Here is a 23,027-nt window from a genome sequence, read left to right on the forward strand (position 1 = left end):
AGTCAATCCATCCCCAAAACCATGGGGACATATAAAGAAGTTAAACAAGGTTGTAGTGTATTTTGGTGGTAAAAATGATGAGTTGAAGAGTGGCTGTATGTCCAGAAACCAGTCTCAGGTATGGAAATCAGCCATTAACAATTTCAGTTCTCACTGGTGTGTCTGACTGGGTAGGCAATACATATCTGCGTGCAACAGAAGAATCTATGAAATTGGCTGTGGCTCCTGAATCAATCAGGGCTTCAGGTTTATTATAGATCTACTTTGAGAGTGAACAGTAACAGGCAGTATAAAACACTGTAGGTCTAAGATCCCCTAAATTGCTGTATGCCCCCCTCCTGAGCCTCTGGAGAGAAGAACTGTGTCATTTCCTAGCAATGTAGGTTTTGTGTGACTAGGGTACTTTACTTGGAAAATAGTCCTTCAACTCACAGTTGTGACACTTCACAGTCAATTCAAGATGGTTTATTGTGGAAAGCTAGTGCAAAATGCCCCAAAGCTCCACAATATAAACAAAGACCTTGCATACATTTGCACTGTTTTTCTGCAGCCATCAGTGAGGTCCATTGGCTATAAACTGCATGGGCTTGATGTTTGAAAAACCTGATAACTGAGCAAGAGAGAGGGAAGGGGTACTCATACACAGAGAGAGAGAATAAAGGCAGCTGCCTGTTCCCATCCATAGTATGCCATAGTTCTTCAATTCTTCCATCAATAGTCATATGCTGAAATAATCCTCAAGAATTTGAATACTCTGTGAAACAGCTCAGCCCACAGTTCATCAGATAGGACCTCTTTGAATTGATCAGTTTAAGCCATTTCACTTCATTTCATTCCAGTCCAGTCCAGTCCATATCCCAAATCACTAATATGCCTATACTCAGCATTTACCTTGTTGTAACCTGTTAATTTCATGGCTGGCTGTCACTCTTCCAGCAGTGATGTCCGAGGCAACTCTCAGTATGACCATAAAATTAGCATACTGTCCAAGGCAGGATTGTTATTTTCCAGAAGTAAAATTGCTCATTTAGCTGCTCCCCTTGTTAAGAGTCCAAGTATAAATCCTACATGAGAATACTTAGTGGGGAATTCTACCTGTCTTCTGGAAATGTATAATTTATAGTAAGTGATGAAAGCCTTAAATCACTCTGGTACTCCATGGGGAGCTATGTAACAAGGTAGCAGGAAGCTATGCAGCAACAGGCGGTTGCTGGGTTTTTCCCATCTGTTGCGTGATCCAGCTTATTGTTTGGATCAATTGGTTAATCTGCAAATCTATTTGCGTCTGTAGCAGATCCGTTTGGTCCTTATACTGGAGCAAGGCATTAACATTTTCTCAGTGATCAGTGGTGTGGTAAAAGAAGTGGTCATCATGGTCCAGGTCTAGGAGCTTGAAGCAAGCACCCTTACAGTGAGAGTAAATAGTTGCTGAAATTTGTCACGCTTCAACCCACAGGCAGGACTGAATCAAGAATTATAGATAAGTAATGTTTACTGGAGAAAATAGGAAGCTATAACCAAAGAATTTGTTACTTCTGTGATTCAAGAACAAGCCCTGTAGATAGAAACAATGATCAAACCGTCTTATTTTTTGTTTTTCTTTCTGCCCCATGTAATGGACTACTTAGCCCTTCTCTTTTGAGTGGGCTGGCCTGTTTCCATCTGTCCTTTGTTTTTGTGGCTATCAGATTTGTGATCAAATTGTTTTTCACGGACTATATGAGAACTTTCACACCAACCCCTCTCATCTACCTACCCCCCAAAAAAAGCTTCCAGGATGACTCATTTTTACCATTTTACAATAAACAAACTCTGAGCATTTCATAAATATACAAGACCATTCTCCTGTCACCACCCTTTCATCCCCGATATACTTGTTACCTGTAGAAGCCAATTTATGAACAAGCTGCATCCTGAAGTAATTCACGAGCAATCTAAATTGTATTACAGTCCCTTTTTGATTCCTGAAGCAGCTAATGGCTGACCCATGAGCAACAGGTAGCTGTTACAATAGGCAGGGATAAAGTAGTAGTAAATCCAGGACAAGCAAATGATTCAGTCTCTCACCCTCCCTGAATACCACCTGAGCTGGTAAGCTTGCAAGTCTGATCCTTCTACTTTCCCTACATCCTGCAAGTGAAAAAAGCTCCCACTGTTGGAGTCAGGAAACAACATATAGAAGTTCGTGAATATAACTGAAATCAAAAGCAGCCGCATTCTCATGCTGACCTTCGTGAGAACGTGAAGACACATGCCTGTTAAAATTGAGCTGGGGTCGGCAGTATTTGCACACTGGTGCAGAAACTGTTTGAAACAAACTAAAAGCCAGGAAACTGAGAAAATGGACAAAACCAAAATGAACAAATTCCTAATTATCAGGGAAATTTTACAGGCAGTCCTCATTTAGTGACTGCCTCATTTAGCAACTGTTTGAACTTATGACAGTGATGAAGAAGTAACTTTACAACCAGTCCTCACGTTTATGACCTTTGTAGGTCTGTAAAGCAAAAGAAAGCTGAGGTAAGAGCATAAAATGGGATGTTTCATTTAGTGACCACTTTGCTTAACAACCAAGTTCCCGTTCCCAATTGTGGTTGCTAATTGAGGACTACCTGTATATTGTCTATGCATGTATATGTGCAAGTGTAAGCAGGGATACATGTGTGTAGACATATATACAAATAGAAATTTATTTCCACACAGTAGTACTGAGTATATATTGTTTAAATCCATCTCATAATGTATTTCCCCTTTATTTTTTACTAACTGGTAAAATTAAGGCATATTGAAGTACTTTTGGATCCAGCCCTTGGCAGTTACAGCAACGTAAGTATATTTATAGCAATTGTTTGAATAAAGCTAAGACATCTGTAATTGTACAATTCATAAAGCATAAATGATACAGCCAAGCTGTATGTCATTCATAGCAATTTTTGTGTTTCTGAATAACAAAGCTTTCAAACAGAGCTCTAGAGCACACCTCTGTTGCTACAAGCTTTCTGTGGAATTTCTATCCTTTATATGCTGCAATGATCCATCTTTTACAATGAGTTTGCCACAACCTGGGATTTTAGCCCAGGATCCCATTGTCAGTTACCTTTTATTTCTCTAGCACAGGTATCCCACTCATGACAACCCAGTGTTCTTAGAACTTGGAAAGGCAGTGCGCCCATACAGGAATTTGCAATCTTAGGTCAATAATACGTGTTCATTTTCTGCCTAAGAACTGGCTGTCTATCGGTGCAATGGAAAGACTGATCAATATTATTTCACGTTGTCATGTTTTAAAACTGAGTTGAGTGAATTTCTCCAGATAAAATATAATATATCCCTGTTTTCTTTTTTATTTGTTCTTGGGGTTTTGTTTCATTTTGTTCTCTTTTTTGTATATTAAAACAGTAATGACAAAGAACTTACCTTGTCACACATTTTTAATTCAAAAATAATGAAAAGGTCCTTTATTTATTAATGGGGAGCACTAAAGAAAGGCAATCAGTGTTAGGATTTTTTTCCTTTACTGCCCAAAACAGGACATGCATTTTGGAACAGTGATGGTCCAAAAAGTTTTCTTCAGTGATAGCCAGGTATGCATAAGCTGATAATACTTTCAGAAAGCAACTAAAGATATTTTGATTCTGGATGGTAAAATCATCAACAAAATCATCATCATCATCATCAACTATTGCTTACTATGTGGGCTTGTACCCATCTTCAATTTACTAGGTAAATGTGAAATATTAAAATTGCTTTGAATTTTAAAAAAAAAGGTAATAAAATCCCCTCATTATGACTACATATGATATTTGTCTTTTTGACAAATTTGTTACCTCTGGGTCAGTGGATGCCACAAACTTTAACCTAAAGTTAAAAAATCCCAAAAAATCTTAAAAACCTTTTCTATCAAAGGAAATTTACCAATCTAAGAGTGATTGTAGAGATCCATCAGATGTATTTATCCATTGCTCTCAGGCCTAGAGGTGGTCAATGGCTGGTTAGAACAAACAAAAACAGCAAAAGGAGAATGTCCTGAAGCAAGACTTCAGCCAATTCTGGAATCTCATTTAAGGTGAAATCCGTGTACTAATTTTCAGGGACGTTAAATATAGTTATTCTTACTCTACTGCATGTTGCCACCCAATTCTTGGAAGCAGCCCACAGAACTCTTTCAAAATGTGTCAAGCTGTAATTCTTATTGTGACAGAAGGGGTGAAATTATTAAATGAATAGGGAAAAAGTTATATTAATTATTATGCATTTAACTTAACTAGATTTAAACTGAATCAAGGTGGGGGGAGGATGTCCTGGCCTTGCCTACTTTTTAGAAGTCAACCCCACCATACTACTTGAGAACCAAGTGCAGCTCTTGGGCCAAAAAGGATGGGTTCCAACAGTAAATTCATATTTCAGATAAAAATCTTCACTTTTAAATATCAATAAACAAATGCATCATTCCAGGTGATGGAAAAGGAAGCAGAAGCACTCAACTGTAATGAAGACAGTCAACTATAAGTGTATTGTCTAAAAACTGCAGCACCAAATTAAACAAAATACTAGTCAAATGAAAGTTCAGAGGTATTGATCTTTATGAAACTACAGAGGAATTTTATTATTGCAATCTTGTTATTGCCCAGAATTTGAAATGTAACCTTGAAGATATGGTTCCCCCTGAAGGGTGGTAATATCATCATATAATGAAAATCAGAGACCTTAAACCAGGACCTTCTTAGCCTGTTTGATAATCTAGCCCTGCTAAACATGGACACAGCTGCTACTTTCAGCAAACCACCTAGCATAATTGGAGGAGCCTTTATCTAAAGCAGCGTTTTTCAAACTATCTAAAGAAAGTGCAAAACCACCTCCCTAGAAGTGGTTCAGAGGAAGTATCTTGCAGAGTTTGCTTCCAATCTTCTTGTGTAAAAGATTCCACAGATCTCCACTGCAGCAAAGGTCAATTATTCTCCTACTTTCTGTTTTCAACCTTTGCACATCAATTGGCAATATATGAGTTGGAAGTTATATTTGATGGTTCACATTAGCCACAACAATTTTAGGACTGGATTGCCTCCTGACCACATACAAAGGATGATGTATTTGAAGTCAGCACTTACAAATTTTATGTTCATAGTTAAGAGATGAATCTCTAACAGGGCATGACCTTGAGTTTTCAAACTATTAGCAGTGGGCATATGGAATGAAGGAGAGAGTAGCTCCTGTCCAGGGGAAAAAAACAAAGTATTTTGATATATCATACCTGTGCATATACAGCAAGCAGAAATAACATTAAATTGTAAAGCTGGAGCCTAGAGGCATCTCCTGTGCCATTTATTCTTTGAAAGAAATAATATTCTAATTCAAAAACTGTGGCCTCAATCCAGTCAAAGTCACTCATGACCAAAACCCAATTTAAAGGAATGGGATTTAATTGTGATAAAGTGAAAAGGATATACAGTTTTTAAAAATGTGACTTCTTCCAAAGAGAAACTTGGGACTTGCTCCTCTTTACTCAAGTTATGTAATTATAAGTTGTGCTAAACTTTGCTTAACTCTTTAAACTATCCTTAGCCAATGTGGCGACCTCCAGAATTCACAATCCACACAACCAACAGTAATAACTTGTCAATGCCTCCAGGTTCCCTTATATACTGGAACTGTTTACAGCCTTCAGAGTTCTCAAACCCAATTTTTCCAGAAAGATTTACATAGCATAGATATACATATAAAACCAATTGTAACAAAAAAATACCCCAAAATATTGTTTGGGTCTGATGGGACTTGAGAACCAAAACACTGCCAGATCCCAGATTGCCTACTCCTAACCTATATAGTCTGGCATCTTATTTCTTCAGTGACCAACAACTTGTTTGCCAGCAAAATATGAAATCAATATTCCAGTCCTGGGTTCCTTCCTCTTTTAACTTCAGCTGGATCTCAGTGTCATGTTCGCCGTTTCAATGTCTTTGATGCATCGTAACGTTTCGCATGTCATTAATTGGATGCGTGTTTCATCTTTCTCGGGAGGATGGGAACGGTTATCTTTTGGCTTTGCTTTGGAATGTATTTGTATTATCTACTGCGCTCAAGGTTACTTTCCCAGGCTAGCAACTCTGACGATTGCTAGCACCTGTGCCGGGCGGGGCTGTTACGAGGGAGGCGGGATACGTTTGCACCAAGGGTTTAAGTTTGTATTTGGCGCGCTTTTGCTCATTCTCAGCTTTCTCTGTATTTGTCTTTAGTACTCTAAATAAATCAGATTTCATTTAGCAGCCTCTTGTGAGTCTGAGTATTTGGGGCTAGGGCAACCATTACATAAAGCTGAGAATCTAAGTTCCTAACTCCGCTGGCCCCTGTCCAGGAAAGACAAGCGTCTAACCCTGTGAGGGAGAGAGCCCGCGATGACTGAACCCGACATCATGATGATGGAGGAAGGGGAACCGGACTCGACCGTGAGGCAGTCCGGCCGACCGTCCCAAGGTGGGGAGCTGTCAGCCATCCGAGAGGAGGCGAGCTCCGAGTCGGAGAGTGAAGCCGGGGGGCTGAAAACGGCCCCAGAGACCACCGTAAATTCTCCGGGCGAGCTGCTCACCTGGGATACGACCCAAGGAGATGCCACGGCAGCGGGGGGTCCCTCCTGGAGGCAGAGATACCCATTGTCCCCCAACGTGGTGCAGGTGCAGCCAACGGAGGGCTCACCCACTCCGGATCGGATCCGAGTGTTGGAGTCCAAAATGGATTCGTTGGAGGCTATATTGAAACAGCTGAGCTTGGATGTGACCTCGTTGCGAGAGGTCCGGGAAGAATCAAGCCAAAGGCATTCAACCCCCTCTTCCCAGGGGCTGTCCCCGGAACGGCGACGGGTGGTGCGGAGGCGCGAAGGGGACCAGTCGGTCCGGATGGAAATCGCAGCATCGCCAGGGCGATCGCCCCGGGGCCCCGTGCCGCCCCAAGCCAGGGGAACACAAGCCGCGGCAGCACCGGTGGTGGGGCGCAGCGCGGCGGGAGGCGGCATGCGAGACTTCCCTGTCAAGTTTGATGGGGACCCGACCAAACTCTCATTCTTCCTGACGAACGCGAAAGCCTATATGGAAGAATGGGGGGCGTTTTTCCAATCGGAAAAGGCAAGGATCATCACCATTGCCACCAAACTGAAGGGGAGGGCGGCAGACTGGTATGTCCAGATGTGCCAGTCGGAGGCGCCTGAACTGGAAAGTCTCGAGGAGTTCCTCTGGGCGTTGAAGCAACACTTCGAGGACCCCTTAGCAAAGGAGAGAGCAAAGCGAGCCCTGAAGGAACTCAAGCAGGGGTTCAGATCAGTGGCCGATTATGCTTTGGAGTTTAAAGCGCTAGCTGGGAAGGTGGATGACTGGTCCCAAGCAACCATTATCGAGCTCTTCAAGGATGGCTTGAATACAGAGGTGCTGCGCTGGTCCCTGGGGAGGGACGACCCATACACGCTGTATGAGTGGATCCTGCTGGCGGGGAGGGCTGAACATGCACAAGAGATCTTTGCCCAGCGGAAGACCGCCAAGTCGGGGCGGGAGGTGAAGCCCAGCCGCCCATCGACCACCGGGGGGAAACCGGGACAACGACCCTGGGATGAGGAGCGGGAGAAGCGGTACGCAAAAGGCTTGTGCCTGAGATGTGGTAAGGAGGGGCATAGAGTGGCAGCATGCCCGAAGGCAAAGGTGGAGGAACGGCCCGGAAAACCGCCAGCAAAGTCCCCTGCATTGCCGAGGAAGCAAAAAGCTGCGGTGGCTGAAACCGAGGGAGACGATGTGATGCTCTTCGAAATTGAGGGGGAGACCGAAATCCCGCAGCCGGCGGGAAACGCCAGCCACCTGCTCTAAAGGGCGCCGCTGGGCAGGTGGTAGAGGATGGGCGCGAGCCTCCATCGGTGAGTGGCACTTACCGCATACTCATGGTGAAATTGAAATTGGGCTCCCAATCAAAGACTGTGGAAGTATGGGCCATGATTGATTCGGGGTGTTCCCGGTGTCTTATGCACCCCGACGTGGTGGCGGCTTTGGAGCTCCCCACGTTCCCTTTACAGCGACCCATCGCTTTTACTCAGCTGGATGGGTCCGTGGCAGGGGGCCAACCGGTCACCCATTTTACAGGGCGTGTAGCCTTGCAACTGGGCAGTCACCAGGAAGGGCTGTCTTTTGTCGTGGCTCCGGTTGGGGGGCCATTGGTGGTGTTGGGGGTACCCTGGTTGGTGCAGCAAAACCCCCACATAAACTGGGTCTACCGAACTATCACGTTTAGGGATGGGTTTTATCAAGCGGCCGAGGGTAAGGGTGCCCCAGAGGAGATGGTGGGGGTTGCGGCAGCTGCGACTCCGCCTTACCCGGCCTCTCCTCTGGAAGGCTTGCCGGCCGAGTACTGGATGTTTGCTGATGTATTCGGTGAAAAGGAAGCCGATCAGTTGCCCCCCCATCGAAAGACGGACTGTGCCATAGAACTGTTGCCCAACACCCAATTGCCTAAACCAAAAATTTATTCCATGACGCAGAAGGAACTGACTCTGTTGAGGGAATTTGTGGACAAAAATCTGGCGCGCGGATTTATTGAGCCGGCGAATTCACCCGTGGGGGCGCCGGTTCTTTTTCGCCCAAAAAAGGACGGGACATTGAGACTTTGTACGGATTTCCGCGGATTAAATGCCGTCTCAATTTCCAACAAATATCCCTTGCCATTGATAAAGGACATGTTGTCACATCTGGCCAACGGCAAGATCTTCTCTAAGCTTGATTTAAGAGAAGCCTACTATCGTGTACGGATCAAGGAGGGGGATGAGTGGAAAACCGCATTCAATTGCCCGTTGGGAGCTTTCCAGTATAAGGTGTTGCCGTTTGGGTTGGCTGGGGCCCCTGGGGTATTTATGCAATTAATCAATGAGGTTTTGCATGAACATTTGTTCAAAGGTGTACTTGTGTATTTGGATGATGTATTGATTTATACTGAAACCATGAAAGAGCATGTAGCTCTGGTAAAGCAGGTCTTGTGTAAACTCAGGTCGGCTGAATTGTATGCTAAGCTGTCGAAATGTGCCTTTCATCAGACCCAAATTGACTACTTGGGGTATAGAATTTCAGATAAAGGCATAGAAATGGACCCTGCCAAGGTGCAGGCTATCATGGACTGGGAGAGTCCCCGCACCCGCAGGCAACTTCAAAGTTTCCTGGGGTTCAGCAACTATTACAGATTGTTCATAAGGGGATTCGCTGAGATTGCCTTGCCCCTAACTGAGCTGCTGCGAACCAAAGGGGTGGGAGATACTAGGAGAGTCAAGAATCCCGGAGCGCTGTTGAGGTGGACGCCTGCTTGTCAAACGGCGTTCGAGCGCCTGAAAGCAGCTTTTGTCAAAGAGCCAATTTTACAGCATCCTGATCCCTCCAAGCCGTTTGTTGTACAGGCAGATGCTTCCGATTATTCTATTGGGGCATTGTTGATGCAGAAGGATGAGGCAGGATGCCTCAAGCCCTGTGCCTACTTATCCCGCAAATTCTCTGAGACTGAGAGGCGTTGGCATGTTTGGGAGAAGGAGGCATTTGCAGTAAAAGCTGCATTAGAAGCTTGGCGGCATCTGTTGGAAGGGGCAAATCATCCCTTTGAAGTATGGACTGACCATAAAAACTTGGAGGCTCTTAGTACCCCTCGAAAACTGAGCCCCAAACAAGTTCGTTGGGCTCAATTTTTCAATCGATTCAATTTTCAGTTTAAATTTATTCCAGGGAAAAAGAACTTCTTGGCTGATGCCTTGTCAAGGCAACCTCAGGACTCTGGGGCAGCGCCAGATGTGGTAAGCACCCTATGGACGGCGCCCCAATTGGGCATGCAGGCTGTGACGCGAAGCCAAACGCGCGCGCAGCAGCCGCCCACTACAAGCGCTGTTCAGCCAAGTCCTTTGTCAATTCCCTCCCAGTTGCAACAAAAGTTTCTAAAAGAACTAAAAACGGATACTTGGTTGCTTGCAAATAAAGACAATGTTACTTTTGACAGAGGCTTTGCTTGGAAATCCGACCGCCTCTACGTCCCTGAAAGCCTCAGAAAAGATGTGTTACTACGTTCACACGATGACAAACTTGCAGGTCACTTCGGGTTTGTAAAAACCTTGCACCTCGTTCGGAGGCAATTCTGGTGGCCCACATTACGTAAAGATGTCAAAGACTACATTGCCTCCTGCACTGTTTGTGCAATGTCCAAGCGCAAGGTGGGCAAGCCCCAAGGACTGCTGCAACCGGTGGCAGCCCCTTCTTCCCCTTGGGAGGAAATCTCCATGGACTTTATTGTCGAGCTCCCGCCCAGCCAACGCAAAACGGTCATTTGGGTGGTCAAAGACTATTTCTCCAAACAGGCTCACTTCATCCCTTGCGTGTCCATTCCGTCGGCCCGTCAATTGGCTCGCCTATTCCTTGTACACGTGTACAGGTTGCACGGATGTCCCTCCCGCTTGATTTCGGACAGAGGTACACAATTTACCTCGCAATTTTGGCGGGCGTTTCTCAAGCTGTTAGGCACGAAACAAGCCCTATCCACGGCTTGGCATCCTCAGACGGACGGGGCCACTGAGGCGCTTAACTCGACTCTAGAACAGTACCTTCGAGCTTTTGTGAATTACCAGCAAGACAATTGGGTAGACCTCCTACCATTTGCTGAAGTGGCTTACAACAATGCAGTGCATCAAAGCACTGGCCAAACCCCCTTTCGGGTAGCCCTGGGTAAGGACTTTGTACCTATCTCTGATCTACCACAACCTCCGGCTGGTGCAGTCACTCCAGATGATTGGACAACACAACTGGCTGACTCCTGGCCAATGATTCAAAAGGCATTGGCAGATGCACAAGCAGATTATAAACTGTATGCTGATCGGAAGCGGGCCCCCCAACCGGCATTCCAAGTGGGGGACTCTGTGTACCTTTCAACAAAGTTTATCAAGTCATCCCAACCTTCAAAGAAACTTGCGCCTAAGTTTGTGGGTCCTTTCCCGATTATCGCTCAGATTAACCCTGTGACTTTTAAACTTGACTTGCCTCATAACCTTAAACGCTTACACCCTGTTTTTCATTGCAGCTTACTCAAACCGACTATTCCTTCTGACCGCTGGCATCGTCAACCTCCACCTCCCACCCCCATCATGATTGATGGTCAGCAACACTTCGAAGTTAAAGAAATTCTGGACTCTAGACGCCTTCGCAATTCATTGCAATACTTAGTTCGTTGGAAACATTTCCCTCATCCTGAGTGGGTCGCTGCACCAGATGTAGCTTCCCCTGTTTTGGTGGCCCGCTTCCACTCTGCTTATCCCACAAAACCGGGTCCCTAAGTGTATTTTTAGGAGGGCGGTATGTCATGTTCGCCGTTTCAATGTCTTTGATGCATCGTAACGTTTCGCATGTCATTAATTGGATGCGTGTTTCATCTTTCTCGGGAGGATGGGAACGGTTATCTTTTGGCTTTGCTTTGGAATGTATTTGTATTATCTACTGCGCTCAAGGTTACTTTCCCAGGCTAGCAACTCTGACGATTGCTAGCACCTGTGCCGGGCGGGGCTGTTACGAGGGAGGCGGGATACGTTTGCACCAAGGGTTTAAGTTTGTATTTGGCGCGCTTTTGCTCATTCTCAGCTTTCTCTGTATTTGTCTTTAGTACTCTAAATAAATCAGATTTCATTTAGCAGCCTCTTGTGAGTCTGAGTATTTGGGGCTAGGGCAACCATTACACTCAGCCTATTATTCTCTCCAGTCCATTCAGATCTTATTCTTACAAGTCAAGTCTCCTTTGAGTCAAGCTCAGCTCCTGGTTTTTTGGCAACAATACAAACATTATTTGCCAATACCATTTTCTGGTTTGTTTTTTCAACTGCTCAAATCCTATAGTGGTACATCCCTCAAATCCTATAGTGGTCTCCCATTGGCGTAACAACCAGATCTAACCTTGCTTAGCTTTTGGAGATCAGCCAAAGTCAGCTAGGTGCCACCATTGAGCTGAGCATTCAGAGATGAGATAAAAATTTAATATACAAGTATCAAACTATGCAAGCCCCATGTGTGAATTACTATGAACAGAGGAGAGGCAAGTAAATTCCACCTGAACCAGCCCTCTGCCTTCATTCTTCTCCACCCATGAAACCTCCTGCCTTCCACTACCTCAGCCCCCTCCCCACCCACTTTGCCAAGATGAGTGTTCCTCCATTTGGGCTGGGAAAGACATAGCAGGAACATTTGCATCCTCTGAACCCTCCTTTCAGAGACTTTCAACACGGTGCATGAGTCTCTATCTGAAACTGGAGCATCCAAAGAGTTTAACTGATGTTTGATCCAAATTTCAATACTTCACAGTTTTTAACTTTCAGTAAGAATGTTCTTTTCTGATTCTTGGAGGAAAAGAGAAGATGGCTGAGATAAAATCAATCATGTCAGAGTTTCTCCCACAACTATCACATAGATTTGTAATACAAAAAGTCACTATTGTTTTTATAGAGTGGAGGAGAATTCACAGGGCAATTCATTAATTTATGCGTATTTTATTTTAGTACTAGTTAAAGGTGCTCTATCATTTTGCCCAGGCTTAGCCAGCATGCACATACATAGAAAATGACTTGTGTGAAATATTAATATGGCCATTAGGAGGTTTTAGAGCTGATTCTGTCCTTCTCCCAGCCAGCACGGTATTGGTATCTAACTCAACAGTTTGCCCTTCGTTGCAGCCTTGGTTCAGGAACAAAATCAGCAGCTGGTGCTTGTCATGTGGGGGATTATGCAAGCATTAAGACAACACAAAGGGCAACATTCAGAAATTTGGAGAAGGGGCAGAACGAGAAGCCCCTTGGATGAATTTAGCAATCTGGAACTTTTAACACAGGGAATGCTCACTGTTAATGAACTGTAAATACACCTCCTTTGCTAAAGTTAACAACTTTACTCCCTTTGGGTCTTTAGCGATGTTTATGGCTGTTCAAAACATTTAAAATGCACAGTGGCAAGAACCAATATGCTATTTCTTAAGTTAATTTTCCGCAATGGGTGGCTGACGTCCCCACCCCAAATGCGATGGGAAATGTGCAAGTAGAAATATCTGAACAAAGCTACAGCTGTTCTCAAATCAAATGAAGTCAATTTCAAGGAAAACACTAAGAATCGATACATTATCCTCTAACTCCATTTAACAGTCAGCTGCGCAAACATATTCATCTTCTATTTGCATAGATAAAAATGAGAACTTTCAAATTAGCATTCTTAAGGTGACACCGTAGCACCTACCACAACTGCAGCACAAAGCTAGCTGATCAAACCTTTCCCGCCTGAATTCCTGTATTTTCCCATAATAAGCATAAAAGCAAGAATTCAGTCTAGATAGTGAACCAAATGTGGTACAAGATAATGCTAAATAACAACTATGCTGCTTCAGACAAAACAAAATAGGTTTGCCCAAGTAAGAAAAACCCACAGCATTTCACTTTCAACAAGCCACGTGCCTTTTGTATCACTATTCAGAATACATGTTGATCTATAAAGTTACAGTAGGAGCTTAGAAATAAAATAGCACTGTTTCAGTTTTGAATGCATGTTTTGATAACACTTTCCAAACTATGGTCCACATAAAATGAAAAATAATTATATTTATTTATTTATTTATCAAATTTGTCACGGCCCATCTCCTCCCACCAGAGGATATTCATCACAGTAAAAGGAATGCAGGCTCTTGATAGAAAATTCCCGGTAGGATATGTCACTGGCACACAACAAAGTGCCATCTGAGTTCTGTGGGGAACTGGAAGGCATAAACATTCCTCAGATGCCAGCATGAAAATAAAGGTAACCCTGATCCTCTAACTAAAAACCAACTGCCAACAGATAACTGATAATGCCGCACATGAGGGTAAATGCCTAACCTGTATCATCCTGTTCAATGATGGTGAGGGGAGGGGGGCATGTCTCACGTTAATAGACCTCACCTGAGGGTTAGCATACAACTTGGAGCATGCCCTTACCAAAATACAGCATATCTTCCAAAAGTGCTTGGAAAACTGGCAAATTTAAAAAATTCCTCATGGCTGGCTGAACGTTGTGGGAACTGCAGTCCCAATTCACCTGGAGATCAGAAGACTAGAGAAAACTGGCCTGATACGTGTTTCTAAGACTCAGTAACTTAGCATGGCAGTTACCAATAAGATCTACCAAATAGTTGACAACACTGTAGAAAACAACAGGAACTACTCGCTCAAACTTTCCAGTCATTCCCACTGTATTTAGTTCCTTTGCCTTAAACCCACACTTCATCCAATTGCTCATCAACCTTCCTGCTAAAAAGATATAACCTTGTGTTTTTAAGAAAAAGGGCTTTACATAGTGTTACTGTGCCTTGCCACACCAAAAGCATACAGGCTGCCTAATTCTCCTGCTAGAATCATTTGTCTCTTGTGGCCTTCACCACATAATTGCCGTTAATTTTATTTTTCCCTCTTCCTGTGCTCTCCAGGACAAATACATATTTCAGCATTACATTGGCAAAGGCACTAACTCTCAACAACACTGATCAGACTCTCAAAATTCCAATTAAGAGGGGAGGCCCAGTGAGCATCAACTGATCACCAATGGTGAAGATCTAACAATCATGACTGGGACTAACAAAAATTTTGGCAAGACTTGCATTGGAGAGAGGAGGAAGTACCCAGCACGCACCAATTGCTTCCCATAGTTAAGAAACTGGCAAACATATGAAAAAGGATTCCATATTTTTTTCCTACCAATGCTCATTCAATATGATGAAAGAGAATTCATTTTGGTATGCTTCTTTCCACAAAGAATAGAAATTCTCAGCGGTAGAGTTCAGTGTCTTCTTGTTACTTACTTAGTTGCAAGCTAGCTGCTGTATTCAACTGTTAATCAATAATCTCTCTAGTAGTCTGCAGACGCCCTGGCTTCCTGCATTTCAATTGAATCAAAGGAAAAAATTCAGGAAGGAACTCCCCCAAGAGGTTTCTTCAAGTTGGAAAGACTGGGCAGCTAGGAAGGCTGTGGAGTGATGGGAAGCTGCATAACACCAGCATTAGCACTGCTAATTAGTAAGTCAGCCCAAAAGTACCAACCAGAGAAAATCAAAAGAAAATCTTAAGCATTCTGAGACAAAAAAGCATTTTTGCCAAGGAAGAAAATTGTGAAGAAATTGCAAAACAGGTTTCGACACAGCATTACTCTCTTAAGACTGAGTTCCACTGAAATAGCACTTGGTTTTTAAACCAGTGCAGTCCTGAAAGTCTGTGTATTCTCCATCTCAGTCAACTACCTGATGTTCAGAAACATCAGAAGTAGTCACTGGCAGCACTTAATTCTCAGAAAATTGTTGAGAAAGCAAGTTCTGCTAGAATAAATATGCTGTCATTTTACAAATAGCATAGCATAAGCAGTTCTGTATATAGAACTGGAGGAGGAAAACATTATATTCTAACTAAGAAAACCACTAGAGCAGGGTTTCTCAGCCTTGGCAACTTGAAGACGTGCGGACTTCAACTCCCAGAATTCTGGCTGGGGAATTTTGGGAGTTGAAGTCCACACGTCTTCAAGTTGCCAAGGCTGAGAAACCCTGCTCTAAAGAAACTATTTTTTCCTTTTCTTTCAAAAAATCACATGATGCACAGTTGGTTCCTAAAAACGAAAGGGGAGAAAATCTCATACTAAGCCATGCTGCCAAACAGAACAACAACAACACTGTTCCATGAAATCAAACTAAAATTACAGCTAGTTAGTTGGGGTATTCTCAACTACCACATTTCTTCTGTTTCTCTGTAGGGTTGTGTTACTTACCAATCAGTCAAATATCAAACCAGGAGATTTGTACTGAAGTTAAACATTTCTTAGTTAACTGTTAATGGATATGAAGTAATGGGTATACAACACATCTGAATTAACAGTACCAAGGGTTGCAATCACTGTTATATTTATTTACTCACCGGATTTAGGTTCCACCTGTCCTCCAGTGCCACACCCCTAGTACTCTTTTCTCCAATTTTATTACAACATTCCAGAAGGTAGACTGGGCTGAGGGGTACTGGCCCAATTTCAACAAGACACTGAATCCATCCAGCCACTAATATAGTATATAGTACAGTGTGTGTGTGTGTATGTGTGTGTGTATATACACACACACACACATACATACACACACACACTCTGTATGTGTAGAGTGTATAGAGTCACTTCTTGTGAGATGGGTGGCCATATAAATTTGATTAAAATAAATAAAATGACATATCCACTGTCATTGGCATTCTCAAAGTCCAAAAGCATTATCTGGGGAAGGCAGAATCTCACTACCCTTATAGGAAGTGCTAAGTATTCCATGAGCCCTCGGCTTGGGTGCCAAAGCCACTGTTTGGGACATGCATTCTTCTCTGCCAGGCTTGGCAATCAATTCTTCTTTAAACCAACTAGAGCACCAAAATGGGTCACCTCAATATTGTTGTAGGAACACCTAGATGTAGGTGTTCCTACAGCAACATTGAATGGAGTTAGTTTAACTGTGCATGGCTAAGTTTTTGAGGAGTTAAATTTAACCCCTGGGCCAATTAATCCCTTTTTGATATTCCCAGAACACACTGTCCCCCATTGATCTAAGTAAGCATGTGGAAACAGAGCCAGTGACTGACCCAAAGTCATCCAGTGAGCTCCCATGGCTGAATCTGAACATTAAGCTCCTAATCAAAGGTTCCAACTACTATATCACACTGTTGGTTCATTTTTAAATATCAACATAAAGGATCAACATAATACAGTATAAGGACATCTGTAATTATTAGTTAGCCATTCTCAATCCAATGTGTTGAACCTCATACTCCATAGCCACCATAGCACATGGACAACATTAGAGTAAGTCTGTATTCCAATCATCTGCCCTAGGTCATTTCTGTCAAATTATGCTAGAGATAGGTGAATGTTCAAGACAGATTACTTCTGCTTTATGGCAGGACTATGAGTTATTTAACAGAGCTGCAGAGTCACTGCTATAGGTCAATACTTCAGTTACCAAGCTGCAAAATGGCAACCGAAGCATCTGGAAGAAAACCACGCCAGCAGTTGGCGCTTTCATTTGAGAAGATCTTATTTATTAACAGGGGGCCAAGTTCTACTTCAGGAGTAATATAAGAGTCCTAAATCTAATCTAATGTAAGAGCATTATAACAAAGACCTGTCTCAATCTTCATGGTACAATGAAGCCACATTTCTCAAAACCAATGGCCATAAAAGCTACAATTCTGGAAGATCCAACACCATCTGGAGCTCATCAGGTTGGGGAAGGCTAGTTTATGTCATCCAGCATTCTGTTCCCACAGTGGTCAACCAGAGGCTTATACACTACAGAAGCATAGTACTAAGAGATAGAAATAGGAGAGACAGAATATGAACATCTGAAATTCTTACAGTAAAGATAGGGTAGACATATGATAAAATAACTAGAGTTTTTATCTGTACATTCCAGTAGGTAACCTTATAATATATTTAATAGGAAGGCAATCTGGCCTTCTATGTGGTTTCCAACATTTCCTTATACTTAAAAAAACCAACAACAAAATACACCAGATGTCTAGAAGAGGGAAAATATACTTGATCGAGGTCACCAGGCAGAGCTGTAAATTAAGCCTGTAACTTAATCGGTGGGGAGGGGGGGACAGGGAGGAGGCCAGTAGAGGCTCTCTGATCAGTTTCTCCTCTGTGTGACACTGAACCACTGAAATGGCAACAACACAGTCTGCATGACAGGCAGCACCAAACATGGAGAACATGGTACTAGACTAGGAGGGAGGGAGTGGAGACAAACTTGGATAAGGCAGTTAGCAACCAATGTTTACAAACATAAACCAGGAAGATCAGATGGGCCGGCCATAAATTATGACTGGATTGCAGTCAAGAAACAGCCTCACTCAACATAAAAAGCAGAGCAGCTCCATAGCCCAACTTCAGTTTTAGTTCAATATCTAAAAACAAAAATGGCATCACACCCAGGGCATTAGGAGCTACTGAAGCATGATGGAAAAAATTCCATCTGACAAGTGAAATTGAATAACAAACACCTCTCCAACCACACTGCAAGCACAGAGGCTGAAGCAGAGCCTGATGATAATATGCATCCAGTCCAAATCCTACTTCCAAACAAGGCCTTCTCTTGCTACTGTTTTTTCAAATAGTGATTTTTTTAAGAAAGGAGAACATCATACAGAGAAATTAGGATCATTCTTTTTCCTGCTCATATTTTTCTGCCATCATTAAATTTCAAAAAGGATAGTGTAGTAATTAATCCTTTGATTCAACCTACATTTGTTTCCAACTGGTAAAAGGGGAGGGAAAATTAATATCTTCTCTAACGCATCTTTAGATCAAGCTACTCAGTGTTTCTGCTCATTTTAAACTTCCAGCTTCAGAACACAGACATAGCAGTTTTTTGCTGGGTGATGGTGTAAGAATGCTTTCACTCCGAATCAGCAGTTTGACAGCTTCAGAGGGGCCCCAGTTTTTGCTTTTCCATGGGTCCTTACTTCTAAAGATTTGGACTCCTGGTTACCTCTCAGACTTCATACACTGAACCATCCTGAAATCACAGTTACACTCAACTTCAATCTTCTAAAACTCAGGAGTGAATGTACAGTATAGGACATTAAGTGTTTAAAAGTATTACACATCTCCTTTTACTATCCCTGGCTGTCAATTTTTTTCAAAAAGAAGGAACCATGTGTTGAGATGGAGTAACTATTGCCTTTGCCTCAGCAGGTGGCAGCACCTGGCTGACCTTTCCAGAAGCTAAGCAGGACCGGGGCTAGTTATTATTTAGACAGGGTACCACCAGGGAACACCAGAACTGTAGGGTCGACTGAAAATTTGAATAACTTCCCAGAAGGCAATGATAAACCACTTGTATACTATTGCCAGGAAAACTGCAAGTACAGACCCATGAAATCACCAAGAGTTGGGCTTGTATCCCAGGAGATTTTTTAAAATATCTTTAATTCAAAATTCTCCTCTAATAGTTCTCTGTAAAATAAAAGAGCAGATCAGCAGTGAGGTATTTATGATCCATATAAAATTACTTAAACTTTAGGCTAATGAAGGTTTTTTGTAATTATGACTAACACAGTTACAAACCCACAAGTTCTATTTGCTGGTCAGGGAATCATTATCATCATTTTCCATATTCCTTTTTTTTCTGTTGTAAAACTCAAAGTGGAAATTGTTTTAAAAGTTTGTAAATGCAGAAACCAATGTTAAAGTTCCTTAGGTTTTGGTTCTTTCTGCAGATCCCCAAAATTAAATCCTGAAGACCAAATGCCATTCTCTTGATTTCAACCTCTCTCTACGGATCAGGCTTCCTCACCCTAGTGTTTTCTGGCTGCTTTGGATTCTAATCCCCCAAATCCCTGGTCAGTGTGTCTGAGAACTATGGTAGTTATAATGTCTGGAACAGTGTTTCTCAACCTTGGCAACTTTAAATTGTGTGGACTTCAACTCCCAGAATTCCCCAGCCAGCATGGCTGGGGAATTCTGGGGGTTGAAGTCCACACAATTTAAAGTTGCCAAGGTTGAGAAACACTGGTCTGGAAGGCATCAGGTGGGGGGAAGTGGCTGAGGACATGCTGCCTTCAGATTCACAGTATCAAAGTAGTTGTCCTCTTCCTTTCTCACCATTCCAGGGACATCTCGAGGGGGAAAGAGGCAAGATAGTGCCATCTCTGCATGAGCAAAAGACTTCAGTCATGTGGTTCTGGCCATCTTGTCTATTCTGCAACCTCCCATAGCCCCTTTCCCAATCAATGCTTCCAAACTTACATAAAAAGGGACCAACTTAACAGTACGTACAACGCTTGCCATAGCAATTTTAAGATGAATTAATGCTTGAAGAGGAGTGAAAGACCACCCAACTTCCTTCCAATGGAGACAAGAGAGTCCATCCCAATTTGAAACTAAGTTACAGTAAAAGCCATTTTTAATTCCACTTTGCACAAAGCCTTTTATAGTCAGAGGATACCTCCCATTTCAGAAGTCAGGCTAGCAAGCAATTCCTGTACACAAGAGGGAGAGAAAATAGAGTTTGTAGATCTGTTTGTAGATCTCTGCATGTTTTGCAACAGAAAATGCTAAAATTCATCAGATTGAATTTTCCTAGGTAAAAATTCCTGAAGCTTACCAGGAATGGTTGTTTTTGTTTTTAAGTTGAGCTCGATTCCAAAACTGAAAAAAAATTCCTAGGCACGGACATTATTCTAAAAGTCCCAAGCGCACTTGGAAATAGAGGTGTTACAAGTACACTAAGATGTTTTCTTTCCATTTCATCTAAAAATGATGTTCCACTGACAACCTTAGAATACAATGGTTTGTAAAATAACAGCCGAAATTCTCAAAGATATCACAACTGGGTGAATTTTTACAACGGGATGCTCTATTTACAGAGGAGCACAGGCACAACCTTCCCCTGGCCAAGGCGCACAGGACTTAGCCAACAGGGTGTTTTCCTGAAGGCCTTCACAATTTGCTCAGAAGAATCTCCCCTCTCCTGAAACAAATTCTGAAGGTGCAAAGAGTGAAGAGAAAATCATTCACTGCCTTATTAATAGAATTAAGTGCATATGACCCATACACTACCTTTATTGTTAGAGGTATAATAAGAGTTATGCAATTAAGTACTGGTGAAAGAATCAACCTTATATATTCCTGCATTAATTATGCTGCTATGCATCCCTCCATATAACAGACTCATATGAAAAATCTGCAAGGTCTATTAGAGTATCCCATCCTTGGATCTTATTGTGGTATCTAAAAAGGTTGGCTACCATTGGATTGCAACAGCTTTGCTAAACAGGATTCCTAACAACAATATTTGTCAGAAGACGCCTGCCTTATCAGAGTCCTAGCAGACAGTATTGATAATCTTGAGGTCAAAGGCCAAGGAACTGAACCTAGCTTTGCTGTCTTTAGAAAAAGAATAGCAGTACAATCCTAAATATCTATTTACAAATCATATCCCACGCATTCAGTGGAACTTACTACCAGATGAGGTATGTAATTGCTACTGAAGAAGTCTTGCTTACTCAGATTTTGAAACAGATCATTTATTGCCATCAATAGCTTTCTCCAAACTTCCAGGATGATAATTCCCACCACCCCCTACCTGCATAGTTTCTCAAGGAAATCACATTCCTGCAGGTTTTGCAATCTCAATTCCCCAAAGTTATACCACACATATTAAAGTTACTTTCTGTATTTAAAAAAAAGTACCTTGCCTTTCAGTCAAAAGGACAGTTTACCATGAAGTTTAATTGCAAAGTTCTCATAGCTGCATACCTAAACATATTTTAACAGGCTTTTTTTAACCAGCCAGACAACTTTTCTCCACTTTCTCTCGTTTTTTGTTCTTCTCTTGAAAGTATTCTAAAATGAGTAGAACTTTTGACTAAACTTTTGCATTCTTAGACCTTTGACTAAATTTTTGCATGCCATTCCTCATTACTGAATTATGAAGCTCACTTCAGTTATCATTCTAAAAATGATACCTAAAGCTGTCTTATATCAATCTTAAGCTGATAATTCTGAATTTCAAAATTCTGATAGTCATTTGTTTGGGGATTGCATTCAAACTGAGATGCTCATGAAAAGTACAATTGGAATCAATGAGATTATTAGTTATAGTGATTAACTTAAGTCCCATTAATTTTCGAATGGCTTCATTATAACTGACATAGTCTGAATGTGAAACAACTTGCCTCATTAAAAGCAGTATATATATTAACTCAATACCTTTACAATGACCATTACAGTATATTCTAATAAACTGCAGCTCATGTATTTGATTTCAGAGCTGCTCAGCTTAGACTATCTAGTCCAAATCTGCCTATAAGAGGTCATTTCACCATCACCCACCATTTCTTCCTGTGTGCTTTGAAAACTCTGTGTGCACCCGCCGCCCAAATCAGGATGGAAGCCCAAGAGACAGGCCTTTTAAAGTACTTATTTCTCTTACGTTCAGCCTCTTCAGGTTTCAGAATAAGAATGATGTTTGTATTTTGCAAAGGTTTTCTTCTTAAGAACATTTCTCCTGATCTATCACTTCGTGAGTTATAAATATTGTGAATAAATTGCTAAAGCAACTAGGCCTTTCAGATCTTTAGATAGCGCTTTTTCATGATCCTTTCCAGGGGCAATGCCACAGAATTTTAATAATATTGTTTGGTATGGATTTATGTTTTGTAGTTTTAATTTTGCTTACAAACTACTCCGATTGACAGGAAGGACATAATAACAGTGATAAAGCACAATGCTCCAATATTCTACACTGAAAGACTTAGCACTTGTATTATACTAACACAAGATACCACCTTATAAAAACAAGCAATAGAACAACAAAAGGTTTTTTAAATGATGCTTTTAAGTAATAAGGTAATAAGTAACTAATCACCAGATATTTTTCATCACAAAATGACTGAGTCAATAACCAGCAAGCCTGGATATATATATATATGTGTGTGTGTGTGTGTGTATGTGTGTGTGTATATATGTATATGTATATATGTATATGTATATATGGTGCATGCAGATGGGCGTGTATGAGGTACACTTCTTTTTATTGGGGCTAATCACACTTCAGACCTTAAATAAGTGCAGCATCTCTCCACTATTCCTTAAAATAGCCCCCTTTTTTCAGGCTTCTGCTCAAATCTGAAAAATAGTGCCAGTGTTTTAAGAAATCGACTGATTGATGTGATTCTTAAAGCAGCAGCATTTTTTGTTATTGTTCAGGTTTGCACAGAAGCCTGAAAAAGTTGGGCTACCTTAATAAATAGCAGAGATGGGCTGCACTTATCTGAGATCTGAAGTATTTATTTCAAATCATTTTTGAGGCACATATACACCACTAAACTGTAAGGGAGCTTATAGTATGTATTTTGAATGCCAGCCCATTAGGGTCAATCCCCATTTTATTAAAGTACTTTAAAGTTTTTTTTAAACTCTTTTAGATCATTAACATGCTGAGTCCTTCAGAAACTA

The 23,027-nt window shown here is 42.0% G+C and overlaps 1 protein-coding gene across 2 annotated transcripts in view; it reads right to left on the reverse strand.

The window, feature by feature from the left end:
• The window catches only part of DUSP10 (dual specificity phosphatase 10), a 39,207-nt gene that overhangs the window by 12,325 nt on the left and 3,855 nt on the right, over positions 1–23,027 (reverse strand). The window lies entirely within an intron of this gene.

The sequence above is a fragment of the Candoia aspera genome, chromosome 1 (genome assembly GCF_035149785.1).
Source record: "Candoia aspera isolate rCanAsp1 chromosome 1, rCanAsp1.hap2, whole genome shotgun sequence".
NCBI classification, from domain to species: Eukaryota; Metazoa; Chordata; class Lepidosauria; order Squamata; family Boidae; genus Candoia; species Candoia aspera.